General features: G+C 36.4%; 1 protein-coding gene across 3 annotated transcripts in view; it reads left to right on the forward strand.

Annotated features, from left to right (window-relative positions):
- Positions 1-16,675, forward strand: part of cdh13 (cadherin 13, H-cadherin (heart)) — a 284,768-nt gene that overhangs the window by 96,782 nt on the left and 171,311 nt on the right. Inside the window, exon 1 of one of the 3 annotated variants that reach the window (XM_026287282.1) lies at positions 3,328-3,351. The exons of the other annotated variants lie outside the window; for them this stretch is intronic. The gene's annotated coding sequence lies outside the window, so the exon portion shown is untranslated. Of the gene's footprint in view, positions 1-3,327; positions 3,352-16,675 lie in introns of those variants that run through there. 3 annotated transcript variants of the gene reach the window in all.

Consider the following 16,675-nt stretch of genomic DNA (forward strand, 5'->3'; position numbering starts at 1 on the left):
AAAAAAAAAAAAAAAAAACACGAAAAAGTTGTCACAATTTCTTCAGCCTCATTTCTGAATGTTGATGCTGCTCTTTTCCATACAATAAAATCATACAGTGACAAGTTTCTTCTTAAGCATTATTCTATCTCTCTGTTGGAAATAGATGGGATTTATTCCAAGAAAATTTGCAATATAGTGTGCAAGTCATAAAATCTGCTTTTATGATGCTGCTTTTATAGAGCTCGACAGTGTCCATTCAGATACACTTTGGAGCAGTTTAAATACTCTGCCAGATATCTCCCTTTTGTGTTCCAAGGAAGAAATGAGTGAATAATGAGAGAATGGCAAAAAATTTCACTTGTCACTTATACTAATTGTTATGCCTCTTAGGTTACTACATTTTCCATCGGACTGAAAGGATTCAGTACAAAGAACAGTCACCACTTTTTAAAGCATTGTTTTTTCCTCACTCTTTTTTTTTCCTGTCAGAGAGTCAAAGAAAGCTGCTGCCATGTCATTCACCTGGAATATGCTGACGTGAGACCAGCGTAAGCACTCTAATGTGAACTGTCAAGAGAGAGCGACAGCTGTTAAGATGAGAGGTCTTTTTTTCTTTTATTTTGCTGACTGATTTCTCTAGATGGCATAGTGAGAGAGAAGAAGAGAAAAATAGCTTTGACAAAAAGTCAAGTTTGTTGTGATGACAAATTAAGATACCAGTCCTCTTTGGATTCTGTGAGTGATTCCTTAGATCGAACACAGATGCATCAGCCAAAAACCCGAGCTTAAGAAACTTCATGGAATCATATAAATATATATAAAAGCAGAGAGCACAATCCTGTTTCTGAAGTAATGCAACCCTGCTATGAGTAACTTCAAACAGCTCTGCCCTTGGCTGAACAAGCAAAAGAAAAGAAAAAGAAAAATATTTGTACAGTTTAGTATATTGGTCAGTTTGTATAAGCTGAACAAAGAATTCTGTCAATCATTTTGTTATGTCTGGAGGATATTTGAGTTGTTCATTGTTTTAAATGATGACTGGCTGTTTGTCAGACAACAAGTATTAATGTCCTTTTTTACCTTTATTCATAACCAAAAAAAAAAAAAAAAAAAAACAGAGCATATTTACAAAAACATCCAGCTAAGGTATTATTTTAAGCATAGAGATTTAAACATGATGACATTTTTAATTTAAACATTCAATTAAGATTGAAATAATACTGATTATTATTATTCTGTTATATAAAACAATAAGTGGATGTTACTCAGAATGAAGGTGTATGCAGTGCCACTTCTCTCCTATTGTTTGACATTGTGTTGTCAGTTTTTATATTTCATGTATTGTGTCTTATACAGTACGTCTAGCATTAACATGGGTTTTTGTGATTAAATCACATTAAGATAGCACTTATTTACTCATTAAATCTTAAAAGATTTTAAATGAATTAGTAAAATCCAAATTTGGTGTTGGTCAGTATGACACAACTTGCATTTGATTTATTAATTCAGTAAATAAAGAGTTAAATAAAATAATAAAAATAAATTCTTTAGTCATTAAAAAGTCAAAAATATAAAACAATGCATGTATAACAGCTTGTTGTCTTTCAGTATTTTTTATTTGACATTGATATCACAAGAACATACTGTGATTAAATCTTGTTATTTTTATTCTGCTCTTAAAAAGTGAAACTACAACAACAACAACAGAGACTTCTGTTTAACAGTCTGGTTACCATCTTATTTCCATTTGTCAGACATTTTAATGTTTTTCAAATGTTGTTAAAACATTTAGTTTCTGAATTCGATCTCTGGTGTAATGTGGTGTAATGTGTAAGTTTTACATTTTGTACAGCTTAGTGTGATTAGATCTCTAACCGATCACATTTGAGGCAACTTAAAATGCAAAGTCTAGATTCTGTCCAGATAATGAATGCCCAGAAAGCTAACCGGATATAAAAAACATGCAATGCAAGACACACTGGGAACCTCAGACAGTCATTAAAATCTATAACAGCCATGAGATGCAGATTTGAGTTTGCTTGTACTTTACAAAAAGTGACATCATGAGAGCCGTGACAGTGACACAACTGAAGCAGAGACTGGAGAGGCACCGTTTAAAGGTACTTTTATAGTGAAAGGGAATAAATGTCTATTCCTTTTCTCTCTGAACACTTCACGGCAGACTCTGCATCTGTTATGACAGCCGTTCCTTCTTTGTTCTCACATTTCATGAAAAAAATTAAAAAATAAGAAGTGGTTTTGCTATCACCAAGGCAGGCTAATTTCTCCGCCACTCACTTTTACCTAAGGGTGCACAATTTCTCTGTTGGACAACTGGTAGGAAAGCATTATTTTCCTGTCTGTGAAAAGTTAACGTTCACAGCTCCATTAGAATTGGAGGCATTCTCTCATAAGAAACCTGTTATTACACTGGTTTAAAATTAGAGGCCTTAATGAATCGCTCATGAAAACAAAATGAAGGTGATTTACTAGGTTCACACCTGATCTGCCATCTGTGAGAGTAAGATGCGAATGAGGTTGGTGTGACATCTGTAATGTGACAAATACATTGACACTGTTATTTCTCATGGTTCACCTACCAGTTCAAAGTGATGCAGTGTTTACTGAATGTGATGTGAGTAAGTAGTCTTACTTGAAACCGTTTAACTATTATGTTATTGCAAACTGTTGCTGTTGGATTTTTTTTAAAATCTGGAGTTGACACAGGTACTTTCTGCAGCCAGTGTAGGTACGTAGTTTTTTATTTTTATTTTAGTGAACAACATGGGAAGTTGATGATAATTAGGGCATTTGAATATCAACTAAAAGCTTAATTAATGTTTAATTTAATGTTTATTTTAAAAATTGAGATGGTGTAAGTGAGGCGATGAGTGAGAGTGTGTGTGAGAGAGAGAGCTGGCTGTGATTTCAGCAGCTTTGTGTCGATAACAAACAAGAAGCGGGGTCCCCATAGGGGAAATACACAAAGCAATTATGGCAAGGGAAAGTTGCCTGGAGCACCTTATTAAAATTTAATAAGCCCAAGGTTCTTTTCTGGACGTTGTTCTGTGATGGCAGAACGTTATGTTTCCCAATTCTCAAATTAAATCACAGGTTGAGCTGAGAAAAAATAGAGTGAGTTTAGATTGCTTTTCCTCATATCTGTGCCATATTTAACACATGCTGGTGGAAAGGAGGGATTTTGACATTCTGTGAAGTATGTGCTCACACATTGTGTGTTTTCTGTTTGCCAGTCTCTACTTCTTTTTCTTCAGCGCTACTGTTCTGCGAACCCAGAGCTGCTTTGAGGTGTTTGTGTTTTGGCAGTGGATGCATGATAATTTAATTCTGGAGGATACTGATAAGCTGGTAATTGTTTGAATGTTTAGTCGTGTGTGTGTGTGTGTGTGTGTGTGTGCTCTTGAATCTGATTGGCTGATAAGAGTGTGATATCCTAATGATAACAGAACCAAATCACAGCCACTGATACTGTCTGTCTGTCTGTCTATCTATCTATCTATCTATCTATCTATCTATCTATCTATCTATCTATCTATCTATCTATCTATCTATCTATCTATCTATCTATCTATCTATCTATCTGTCCGTCCGTCCGTCCGTCCGTCCGTCCGTCCGTCCGTCCGTCTATCTATCGTTTTTATTTGTAGATTTATATAGTGGTCTAGCGATCTGTCTATCAGTCTATCTATCAAATGATGGTACGTCCTGTTTATTAATCATGCTGTCTATCAGTAATTAATAATATCTACAATCAAACGTTCTGTCAAATGATTGTTTTATGTAGCGATTGTTTTATTTATGTAGCATTCGTAAAACATTGTACAGTCCCGATGTCTTCTTTTTGGCTAACTGTATATATTAGAAAGGTAGTGGCACATTGTGAATTGTCCTTCAAATTTGTGTTGCCCTTATATTTGTGTGTGTGTGTTTGCATGTGTGGGTGTATGTCGGTTGAAACCTGTTGCTCTGGCCTGCTGACTCTCAGAGATAACAAGCAACCGCAACAGAAAAAACATAAGTGCATACTCTCATTATTCCACCATCATTACCATACAGTGCGCACACACAAGGACACACATACAAACTCTTTTGCTACTAATCTGCAGTAATACACTGTAAGCACATGGTGATTCTTGCCATGAAGCTAGTGCAGAATGTAGCTGAACTCAGAGGCTACTGCGAAGGAAATTTGTGACCTATAACATTAGAACCGAGAGCTTCAAACACAACAGTTTTTCCGACAGGTAATCCACTGATGTGATTTGTTGGGTTCGCCTAGAAAAAAATGTTTGAACCGCTGCCCTGGGGCACCCTTAGGGTTTTGAGCTGAAATTGCTTCTTATACTTCATGGCATCCAGAATACTGGCCTCTGCTTTTGCAGTTCGTTTCTGGTCCCTATAATGGTTTAAAATATCTGATTAAAGTTTATAGCATCACTGATCTTTTTTTTTTTATTATTATTATTTTTCTTCTCGCAACATTACCTGTAATAATAGCAAAATAAAACTCATTTTCCATTGATCGGGTAAATCCCTTGTGCTGAAATGCATTGGATTAACAATGACTGCATGAGTTTGATCTCTATTGATGCAGAATGAACATTGTGGAGAGAGGAAATGACTTTGCTCATATGCAGTACATTTATTTTTATTCACTGAAAATGTAATACCTGATAGGAGTGTTGGTCTTCGTCCAATGTGACATTTAAAATCTGATATTTGTGACAGTATTTATTTATTTATTTTTTGCAGTGATCTATTTATCTGTTAAAGGCACATTTAACAAGCAATTGTGTTAGTAATTAGGCAATTAGATTCTCGTCACCTGATATAAATTAGTTTAAGGTTTGGGAGTCTCTGTGCTTTTGTCAGAATACTTTCTGACATTATACCAGTATTTTTGTTTTGGTCATTGAATATGTACCAGATGGGCTGTTTTCTGAATGTATTATACAAGGAAACTTCGGTAGTTTTGGATTGCAACTTTCTTTTGAGTCATACTGAGCCTGTTATAGTTTTCCTTTTATTTTATTTTATTTTATTTAAGATGAATTACATGATGGAATTGGCTAAACATTTATATTTATTTATTTATTGTATTTAAATTGATTTTTTATTATTATTTATTTTCATTGATTATTTCTTGGAGACCTCTTATTAAAATCTAAAAGAAGAGTGTCCTATTGGTAAAACTAAACAATTAAACTCACTACCTACTCCTAACCCTGACCCTAACTCCACTGTTGAGAGTATAATGTTTGAGAGCAGCTTTCTCAAAAACACTACATTATGATTATAGCAATTTCAGATGAATGCAGATTAATTGGCTGGCTTCTCTTGGCTATTGTGGTCTATTCACATCAGCTGCATGCATGCTGCAACAAATGTGTGTGTTTGTGTGTGGGCAGGTTTGTGTGGGTGGCTAAGGTTAAGCTCTCATGCATTCCTGCTTTTAACATAATAAGATAAGTACCCTGTAACTATACGTCTATCTTCTGAAGTAACTTTTATTTAAATATCACTCTTAAATGCACTTTTGGCTAAAGCATTGACAGGTTCCACAGAAATATGCAGTGCATCAACTTGTAATGTAATGAAACTTTAATATAATTTAAGAATAACACGCTGTATGTTGACTTAATGACTTAAGTATGACTTAAAAATTTAATATTAGCATCAGTTGTCATAATTGTTTGGCTAATTAAAGTTAGTGTTTCATTGGAATGAAATAATGAGAAGATGAATTATATTTGACCATTTATCAAAGTTTTTTATTATTGCTGCTATCGTAATGCTGTCTATGCTATACAAAATATTGTACAGTATCACTAAAAACATAAATAACAAGCAATAGCTTCTTACTTAAAAAGCTGTTTGTTTTAACTATTGACAAGCTAGCATCACTACTTTTACTACTGCTAGTCATTTATTACATAGATTTTGCTTTAGAGGTGGCATGAGTTTGTGTGCATATATATTTATTCAAGGTTATGAGTGTACATTAATGACTGTGTATTTAGAAATTGAAAGACTTACCAAGGTACTTCACTTCCCTATGAAATGTTGCATGTTAGAATAAGAGATGACTACAGGTCTGTATGAGTTTACACACTTGAAAGATTCTTAGCCTTGGTGGTTGCTTTCACCACATGCTTTGAACCAAATACGAGTATTCATTCTCATTATGTGCAGGCATCATATTTTATTGCGTACAAAGACATCTTTGAATACCTGAATTGTCACAATTCCGATCTTACTACCTGTCTGAGGTGATACAGTGATGGCTGCAATATATAACCCAACAGAATGAAAGCTTTTGAGTAGGTGTTTGAATCAGCTACTCAACCCTGTCTACAAAGATCATCCAAACCCTCATGTTTAATAGCAGTGAGAGCTATCTATCGATCTATCTATCTTTCTGTCGTTCTGTCATTCTGTCGTCCACCAGTTCTGTCTATTGTTCTGTATTTCTATCTGTCGTTCTGTCTATCAATCTGTCTATCTATCCAGTGACTGATTGTTCATCCTGTTTATCAATCATTCTGTCTGTTGATTATTCTATCTATACATTCTATTTATCATTATTCTATCTATTATTCTATATACAGTAGATTGTTTATCTGTATATCTAGCTCACCTTAAACAGCAATTCTACATTTTCTGTAATGCTTCATTTAGGCTACATAACCTGTTTAAGGTTGTCAAGTTATTAGCAAACTGTAAGATTTTGAAAACATGCTTAAAGTTTTGCACATTGCTAGTTGGATATATGATGTTTTATTCCAGGTCTTTTTACTACCTAAAAAAATAATTAGTGGTACCTGTTAATGACTGAAACAGTGTTCCAGTGGTCACACAACTGTGCTGGCTGGATACCCTTGAAAAAGGCTCAAGGAACAGCAGGGAACAAAGTGCTTGGCTTAGGCCAAGGTTGCTCAGCCATCAAGCAGAGCTGAATCCGGTTGGCTGTAGCTCAGTGATTACCCACCAGCCTAGAGAGATCAATTTTACTGAACCTCCCCTCAACCGAGCAGCTGTGAATGTCAATGGGTTCCTGTGAAAAGCCCTGGTGTAAATCTGAAGCAATTCCAATGGGTTTGTCTTTCTGGTTCAGACAGAGGTGCAATATTTAAGACACCTTGATTTAACCGACTAGGCTTTTGTGAGACAAAAGCAGGCCAGGGTGATGAGAACGGTCAGTTCTGCAGGATCAGACCGCTCTTGTTAAGAGAGCCCTTGAGACCATCTCCAACCAAAGAGGTGAGTAGGTGGAGGTGAGTGGAGAATGCGTGGGAATACTGAGCTGGTTTGGAGACTTCAATTACATTTGACATTTTTGTAGTCTGCTGACCTGTCCATAACACTCGAAGGGCGAATACGTACAAGCTGGTGTTTCATCAGACGAAAATGTGGTTAGTTGGGCAAGGATGGTAATCGCAGTAGACAGTGTAAGAACAGCTTTTATCAAGGATTGATGTCTTTATTAAGCTTTGCAGACCATGCAATTGTTGAGTAGATGTTTCTCATTGCTGCTTGCCTGCTTCAGATCATGGCTTTAAAAGGCTTTGCTAGTATTTTTATAGTATTAATATGTCAAAACTCAGTGCACTGCATGGAAAATGGGCTTTTGGCCCACCCATGGAGCAGGAAACTATGTTTCTGACTTCTAAAGCGAATGTTATATCAGCCCTTTAATGGTCTTGATCTGAGAATCCCAACATGAAAGGCCTGGGTTAGACAGAGGCTTCAGTTCTTCAGTGGCTGACTGAAGGGGTCCACAGCTAGAGGATAACAGAGATAAAGCATTACTGGCTAGTGCCATGAGATCAGATGCTGAATCAAACTGGTCGTTTCACCTCTGATCAGGAGTACAGGCCACTGAAATGTCATCCTAGTTGTTGCCTCCCTCTGAGCTAAATCTTGTGTGGCTGTTTACTTGACTGCCGATAACCATCTTCACATTCTAACAAGGTGGTTAATTGTGATTAAACCATCAGCCATCAAAAGGAGAGTAGAAATTGAAACACTTAGAACTGATTATATCCTCTGCAGGGTTTAAAAAGTCTCACACAGCTCCGAGGGCTCCTGTAGTGAATCAATGTTTTTAGAGAAATATCCATATTCAAAATATAGTAATAACTTTATTGTAGCTTGCTCCAAAAGGATCTGGGTGGATGATGTTTGAAGTTTGCATTGTGTATGTGCTGGTGAGTCTTGTGAAAACCAGCGATTGTTAATAGGAGCAAAGGAAGCAAGTTTCCTTAATTTAGCAACAGAGAACCTCATGGCTTATATTGAAATCCTCCAATATTATTCTTTACAGATCCTAATTTTTTTTTTACTTCTAATTAGTGACCGTTACTACTAATTAGTGGAGTATGTGCAAAGTGACAGTTACTTCTAATTAGTGGAGTATGCGCAAGGCTGACCTTATACGTCATCCGCCCGGAGCTGCTTCCATGTACAACAGTGAGGGCAAACTAGATTACATTTACTATTACGTTTTAAATATGCCTATTTTTTTTATTATTTTTCTTTTATAAAAACGCGTCGATTTGCTACAGGAGGACTTTGTTCACCCCCCTGGAGCCGTGTGATACACTTTTTATTAAGGATGGGCACTTTTTATTTCACTTCTTCAGGACCGATGCACTGCAACACCCACTGAGTGCCATTAAACAGCTTAAAAGATCAAAGATAATTTTTTATATAACTGGAATCGTCTGAAAGAAGAAAGTCATAAAAACCTAGGATGGCTTGAGGGCGAGTAATTTATGGGGTAATTTTTGGGTGAACCAAACCTTTAAGACTGCTGATAACTCAGTGGTAGTGTAATCCAAAGTTAAAGGCAGGGATCAGTGCAAACACAACTAAATGTTGAACTCACACAAAAATTATTGAAAGATGCTGTTGAAATATTTTGAAAATGTCATGTTCAGAAATGTTCTGTTCCTGGAAACACATATTTTTTTGTCCTAGAACAAAGTTTCCAACAGCCAAACAGATATTGGTTGGTATTCTTTAGCTTTTCTTTTCTATCTGATTTTTTTGGAAGGCAATGACAGGTGTCAATGTTAGGGAAAGGTCTATTTTTTTTTTTAAATGAATGTTGTATCAGTTTCATAAAAAGATTTGTCTGGCAAAATAATGATCACTATACTGTAACTGTGAATAATTATGTTGTATGATATTAAATTTGTGCTACAGCCACATGCAGATTAAATTAATCTTTTTGTCTTCATTGAGGCTGGAATTTACTTTAATTGAGGCTGGAATACACTTTCATTGAGGCTGGAATACACTGGACAACATCTGAACAGATTTAAGAATGCTAGGCATCATATTCTTGCCAACATTGTAAACAGATACAGAGGAAAAACTGGGCATGATAAATTGACGATCACGCTTTTTCAGACTTTTTAAGTCATTCTGAACACAGCAAACATATGCACAAACACACCTAGATGTGACATATGCAGATAATGTGTTCTACAAATCAGCTTAAATATTTTTGATATCCTTTGATCAGATGGAATCATAGTCTGAAGTAAAAAAAATAAAAAAGTTTAAGATTTTCTATGAAATCAGTAGATATGGGCAAACGTTGTAGTGTATTCCAGCCTTTTGTGCAATGGAAAGATTCCATGGAAGTTAAAGGTTTGGGATCATAGATGCCAAAAAGAGAATCTTTATTTGTAAGAGTGTAAGAAGAAATCATATTAAATTGTGTCTTCTACAACCATAAACCATTGATTAAAAACCTCAAAGCTCATGGTAGGTCTTTCTGAAAAGGTTTAGAAGTTGTTGTTAAAAATCAATTACGCTGTGGAGAAATTAATGAGATTTTTATACCGGAACTCTACTGTTGCATTCTGTTGAGGTTTCCCACTATCAGTTGAAACAGCTTTAATAAGTAAATGAAATGTTGCTAGCAATTATCAGATCTGGGCTTTATTGTTATGTCATGTGCATATCAGTGATAAAATGCTCGCCTCACTATAAGCAGGTTCCCGTGTGTATTTGAATTCTGCCATGGCTCACCGCAAAACTCCCGCAAGCTAATCCTCATAGCACGATGCAATTTGAGCTCAAAAACACTCCTTTAAAGACGAGAGGGGTCTGCTATTGACAGCAAACATCAAAGCGGTCCATAGCTATACGCTCTCCAAAATACTCCTGTCCTCTACAGCAACAAACACACAATACCATCAAACACTCACCGCACTCCCTTTGAAATGCCTGACACTGTTTGCTTTGCTACTGGCACACTATAAAGAGCTTCCCCTTCTCATTGAAAGCAATCTAAAATGGTGTAATGTAAAGGGAAATGAGCAGATACGTGGCGCTTGAGAGATTTACTGTGTCTTTGCTTGATTCGGTTTTCGGCAAAGGGTAATCCTTTGACTTTGCTGTTTGTTAAGCACAAATGGTTGTTTTCCTGACCGTCCTCAATTATGCTGGCAAGCAGGAAGGCCTGACAATGCGTTTGTGCGCAAATATCTGTGTGTTGGTGAAGGCATTTGTGTTCAAAATGGCCCTGAAAGCTTTTGTGTTGAGGAAGATAAAAGAACTAACAGGCGAGTTGAAAAGGTTAAGTGCTCGAAGAGAAAACTTCAGTGGGTTTGATTTGTATTGATTTTGGTAGACACTCCACTAACCAGTTACCCTGCTTGCACCCAAAAAAAAAACAAAAAAAAAAAAAAAAAAAAACAGAGCCGAGGTGAAAGCAAAACAGCTGGAGATGGAGAAGGTGATGGCTCATGTCATATCTGTTCTGTTTCTTCTCTCCCTTTCAAATAAAGAGAGAAATTAAATGTATGCATTTAGCTGACACTTTATCCAAAGTCACTTACTGATTCAGGCTTACATTTTTTACCTAACGTGCTCCCTGGGAATTGAACCCACAACCTTGCGCTACTAACGCAATGCTATACATCTTGAGCCATAGGAACACTGAGAAAAACACAAAGGAACACAACTGAAATTTGTTGATATTTCAGCATTTAAATGTTACAGTTACATAGTGGTGTTTTGACAAAACTACTCTCCTTTTTGCTTGGAGCTAAATATTGCATTCTCCTTGGAAGTTCTTACTTGCATATTTGGAAATTGTAATTCCTACATAATGTGTGCTCTATTGTTTTCTGGACAGTTTTGTAGTTCATTCTAATGTTTTTGCTTCCCGACAAAGGCTTTTTAGCTCTAATGTATGGTAATGAAGAGCAAAGGATGCACATTAGGTGTGTAATTGCTGTATTGGATAACTCTTGGGCTGCCACAGAGTATGATGGGAAGTGTAGATTGTTGAACAATTGCTTTTTTGTACTCTAACATGTGTTTACATGTAAATGTTTAGGAGTGTGTGCATCTTTTACATCTTTTATATCAGTGGAAAATATCAACATAGGCTCATTACAATGTACAAGCCTCTACCTCTATTTCCTCTATTTCTGCGAAACAAAAAAAACATTCGTATATACATGAATGCCAACAGTTTCTAGTTGAAATGAACACTAGAGGCAATAAAACTCTGACAACTTTTATTCCTTCTCATACGAAATATGATTTGCAGGTCTACAGTTTTGAATAATAAATCCTAATTTATGCATAATTACTTGAGGAATATTATGTTGTGAATTCAAAACAATTTTAACTTAACTTTGAAAAAATTATACGTTGTCATCACATATAAAGCTTCATTTGCTTAGTGTAGTTGTTCCTGTAGCTCAATTGGTAGAGCATTGTACTATCAAGCGCAAGGTTGGGTGTTCGAATCTCCGGGAACACATGATAGGTATAAATTGATAGTCTGGATGCACTGTAAGTTGCTTTGGATGAAAGCGTCTGCTAAATGCATAAATTTAATTTAATTTACATTTTTAAAATTTAATTTGCATGAGTTTTCTAATTCAGTAGGTTTGCTCGGTAGCTCACGGTGTTGCACTTAGGTGATGAAGTGCTTCAGTATGAACCCCATAAAAGCCACTGTTTGACAAAACGGAGCTCAAATCCGCATAAGGAAATTAAAAAAACCCGGCTGCATCAACAAATGCATTTTTACATCATTTTATTTTTTTATCTGCTTATATTAATAGAGTGACTTTATCATGTTAAACTTTTGAATATGTTGAAATCATACTGTATATTTATTTGAAATTTTACTTATAGCCCAACTTTTATTTTCCACGAACACAGATGAAAGAGATCAACGGAGAGGTTTTTTCAACTACCCATTCATTTATTTATTTATTTGCATTTCTAGTAGCTTTTTAAAACTAAATCTGAAATATATGATGCTGTAAGTTACACAATGGCTGGAAATATATAAGGGGAGAAAAAAACTGTTCTATAATTCACTTTAGGGCTGTAGTACTCGAGTCCGGTCTTGGACTCGAGTCCGGACTCGAGACATTTTTCTGTCGTCTCGGACTTGTCTCGGACTCGTTGAATTTGCACTCGGAATTGTCTCGGACTTGGCCATTGGACTCGCCAAGTCTTCTAGTTGGTCTCGACCGAGTCCAGCAAAAAAAAAAAAAAAAATTCTCCTTCAAAACAAAACCACATTTGCATGATGTCGCGACTGAAAACGTGTGGAAAACGCTAGGCGCGCCGCTCTCCTTATTTCCAAAGCTCTCTGTAATCTGCGCTCGCGCTCCAGTGGCGTCTGCTGTTGCTGGGCAACCATGACCCGCTCTCCATGATGACGCAGAAGTTTCAGCAAAGAATAAATGGAATTCCAACACTTAAAATCACTTGCAGTAGCTCTGCTAATAGATTCATTTAAAAAATGACTATCCTTGTACAACTATGATCATCTGTTTCTCCATCTTGCCTTAGCTTTCAGTATTGTTCCGGGAAAGGATGTGCATGACCAGTTTTTTTTTTAATCAATAAACGCGTATTAATGTATAGCCTTATGCAACAATTAAATATGTACATTTTAAAAACTTTATATATGACATTACACATTTACATTTTCATGTAACAGCCAGTACTTGTATCTGTAACAATCACAAAATTTTTCCTATCTGCATTCGGATACAACATCGTACAGTTAAGACTGTTATGACTTTTTATATATTTTTTCGTAGTTATCACTGAACAAGTATGTCGTGTTAAACTGAATTAATTATTAATTTCTAAAATAATATTTATCATGCAAGCAGAGAGATGTCATGACAAACGTGTCATAGTGATCATTTGAACACGACTGAATCCATTCAATGCACACATTCTCATTACGCAGAACACTTTGAGCGAGTCTATAATGTATAGTCGACTTCACTAAACAGATGTGTGTGTGCCGCGCAAACCAGCAAAACATAAAGATGCAAACATGTAGGACAAGTAGACAATGTATCCATATCTATGTTGATTATTAGCCTACTTTTGAGAGAGAACTGATTTGGTTTTTGAGAGACTGAGACGCGCAGCGCGGCTGTTTGATTGGTGAGCGCGCTGTGCTTATTCCATTCATTCGTATCATATCGTGGCCTAAGCTTTCAATATTTGCCTTTTAAATATATACAAATAATATAACGTGTAGCTATGATGTATTATTATAGGTAAAATTACTCTTGCAACGCTCTGATTTCTGAGAGATACACAGAGAGGCGACAACAATGCGGTGTTTGATTTGCGCTCTTTTCACTCATAAAGTTTACATTCATTCACTTCTGGCGCTGATGCCCTGGCTCAACTGTTATCTAGCAAACACCAGACTGTGTCAGCTTCAGTCGAGTATTCAGGCAGAATTATTCCTTGTCCGTTATTCGTTTTTTAAGCCATTATCCGTGCCATTCCGAATAAGGTATTCGTATTCATGTACAACCCTAATTATTACATTACATATTTTATTTTTACATGCAACATAGATAAGGTCATATAGTAACAGCTCCACGCAATATTGTAATTCTAAAATTCACGTCGTACTTGCAAACAGTTTGTATGCATTATGGTTAATACATGCTGGAGTAGTCGATTGTTTCCGACAGAGCTCGACTAGTCTATGCAAACACTAGCACAGTATGACAAAAATTGCTGTATTTATGTGCGCATGCCCAGTAGAGCCAAACGTATCCATTCTAGCCTTGCTGCGCGCATTTGTCATATCCCGAGCTTTGCGTGTGTCTTGCACTGTGCCAATTAGGCATAGTCATATACATTTTTGACCACAGATATAATGTCAACAAAAAATAAAGTACATAAAAATTATTTGACCTTACAGTTCCAAACTTTGTTTGTTTATCCAAGTTTAGCTCCCAGGATCGGACTGGGGGTAAAACCAGTACTCATTAGCAAGGCCCCAAAGGAAGAGAGGGCCCTTGAAAAGTATGAATCTGAAATATATTTTATTTTTCCTGGATATTTTCATGGGTGGGGGCCATGGGGGCCCATCAGGCCTGCCTATGCATAGGGCCCAGGATCTTGTGTAACGCCCCTGTTAACTTTAACCCTAATTATACACACTTGAACCTAATCAAGCTCTTACTAGACACACTAATCTTCCAGGTGTTTTAAGGCCAGTTGGAGCTAAACTTTTCAGGACATTGGCCATCCAGGATGTAGTTTGGAGACCCCTGTCCTACAGAGTTGTTACTTTGCACATGCTTTTTGATCATTACAAATAATAATGTAAAATGATTTTCTTAGAATAGGAGATATGCTTTCTCTCGCATCACAAACATTATCAGTAGTTTAGTATGTGGTCTTGAATAGGACCCTTTTTTCACTCATTTGGACTCGGTCTTGGACTTGGACTCGAAACTTTTGGACTTGGACTTGACTTGGACTCGAACCTCTTTGGACTCGGTCTTGACTCGGTCTCGACTAGTCCTGGACTTGGACTTGACTTGGACTCGACAAAGCCGGACTTGACTACAGCTCTAATTCACTTGTCATGGGGAGTTTTGATAAAAACCGACAGGAAATACTGTTTCGTGGTCAGTTTGAAATGTTTATGGCAGAGGCAACAAAAATGACACTCGCCTATGATATACACTCATTTTAACCTGCTGCCAGCGAGTATCAGTTTATTTTCTCAGATCCCACTTTTAACTGTCTGACCTAAGATGGATGACTATTGTTACACCAGCAATCACAGAACACAATTTGACAAAGGCCTTGTGAGATGTTGAGTAATACAAGGGTGAGAAGAAAATCTAGATGAGAGAGGAGGACAAAAAAAGTAAGATTGAGATGAGAAAGAGGAGCAATTGTTAAAAGGTGGTCATTTAGAGAATAAACCAGCTACGAAAACATGCATGAACGAGTTGAAAGGCTAGGAAGCAACAAAGCTGAGAGTATAATTAGAGCACACATGTGTTCCTCTGAGCTGTACAATTGTACTGTTGATGATAACCACAACAGTGATAGGTGGGTAGTTTGACAGACAGACTGAACTCATTACAGGCGAGGTGCAAGAGCAGATCTCAGCACACAACAGTAGCACACACTGCCCTGCACTGCTACCGTCCCTGGAGCCCGCAGAAAGACATGAACACGGGAGCTCATTAAGACCCTCAGTCTAACTCTCCCAGTGTCTTAACCCGAGCCCACATCACATTCAGAGTGTGAGAGATTGACTCTCACTGTAGTGCTGACAGAAGCTGTGGAGAGCTACTGCTGTTGATGATTATCGGTAACTGTAAGGGAAAGACAGAAAGAAAAGAATACGGAATGATCTTTCTTTTTCCCCTGGTGATTCGGTGTCTTTCAGTCACATACAGGACCTGAAGATGGCTGTGTTTTTGTGTATGACTACACAACACGGTCCTCAATATGTCTCAAGGCTCTTTCATATGACTCTTTAGTGCATCTTCAGCAAACTCCTGGTCGAATCAGGGACCAGTTGTTAAAACCTGGCCGCTATGTTAAGACAGTGAGCGTGATTTCACAAAGTACAACATTCCAATCAACCAATCAGAATTTAGAAATAACTTTTCATGAAATAGCTGTTTTAGGCTTACAATCAGGGTTAGGTGCTTCTACGCCCTTGTTAATCAACTATCATTTCCCCCTGGTTTTAGGAATAAATTATGGGTAGGTTTAGCTTTAGGGGATTGGATTAAGTCTATATTTTTGGACAATAATGTTGATCAAGGATCATCAAAAGATGTTGATCCAGGAACATGCCTTGCTTGGCAAAGAAACCATTTTAAGACTGGGTCTTAAAAACTAGTCTGACAAACTAGAAGGTAGCCATGGGATAATGAGTCTTTCATATTAAAATCAGAGCAATCTACCTATAATTTATCTAAAAAACTACCCTAAGTCTTTTATGCAACCAACCATAGCAAATTTAAAACTGGGGTTCAGTTATATATGTATAACATTTATTGTGAAAAAATAAAATAAAGAAATAAAAAAAAAATTAAATGGAAACATTGTTAATTGAAAAAGCTTTCCTCTTGGTTGATATAACCTAATAGCATTAGACATAATATAAAAATATTGCCATCCCACTACTTTATTAACATCCTATTTCTTTAAAAGTTTTAATACGATGAATTTTTTTTTTTATATAATATTATATTTTCTTTCTTTTTATAATATATTTCTTTAGACTTTAGGAGAGTGACAATTTAAAACCAATTATTTAATTTTGCAATAATTTAACATGCTGTCTTAATAATCCAATCCGTAATAATTTTCCTCACGCAGTATTGCATTT

Source organism: Carassius auratus, chromosome 18 (assembly GCF_003368295.1).
Source record: "Carassius auratus strain Wakin chromosome 18, ASM336829v1, whole genome shotgun sequence".
In the NCBI taxonomy this organism is placed as follows: domain Eukaryota; kingdom Metazoa; phylum Chordata; class Actinopteri; order Cypriniformes; family Cyprinidae; genus Carassius; species Carassius auratus.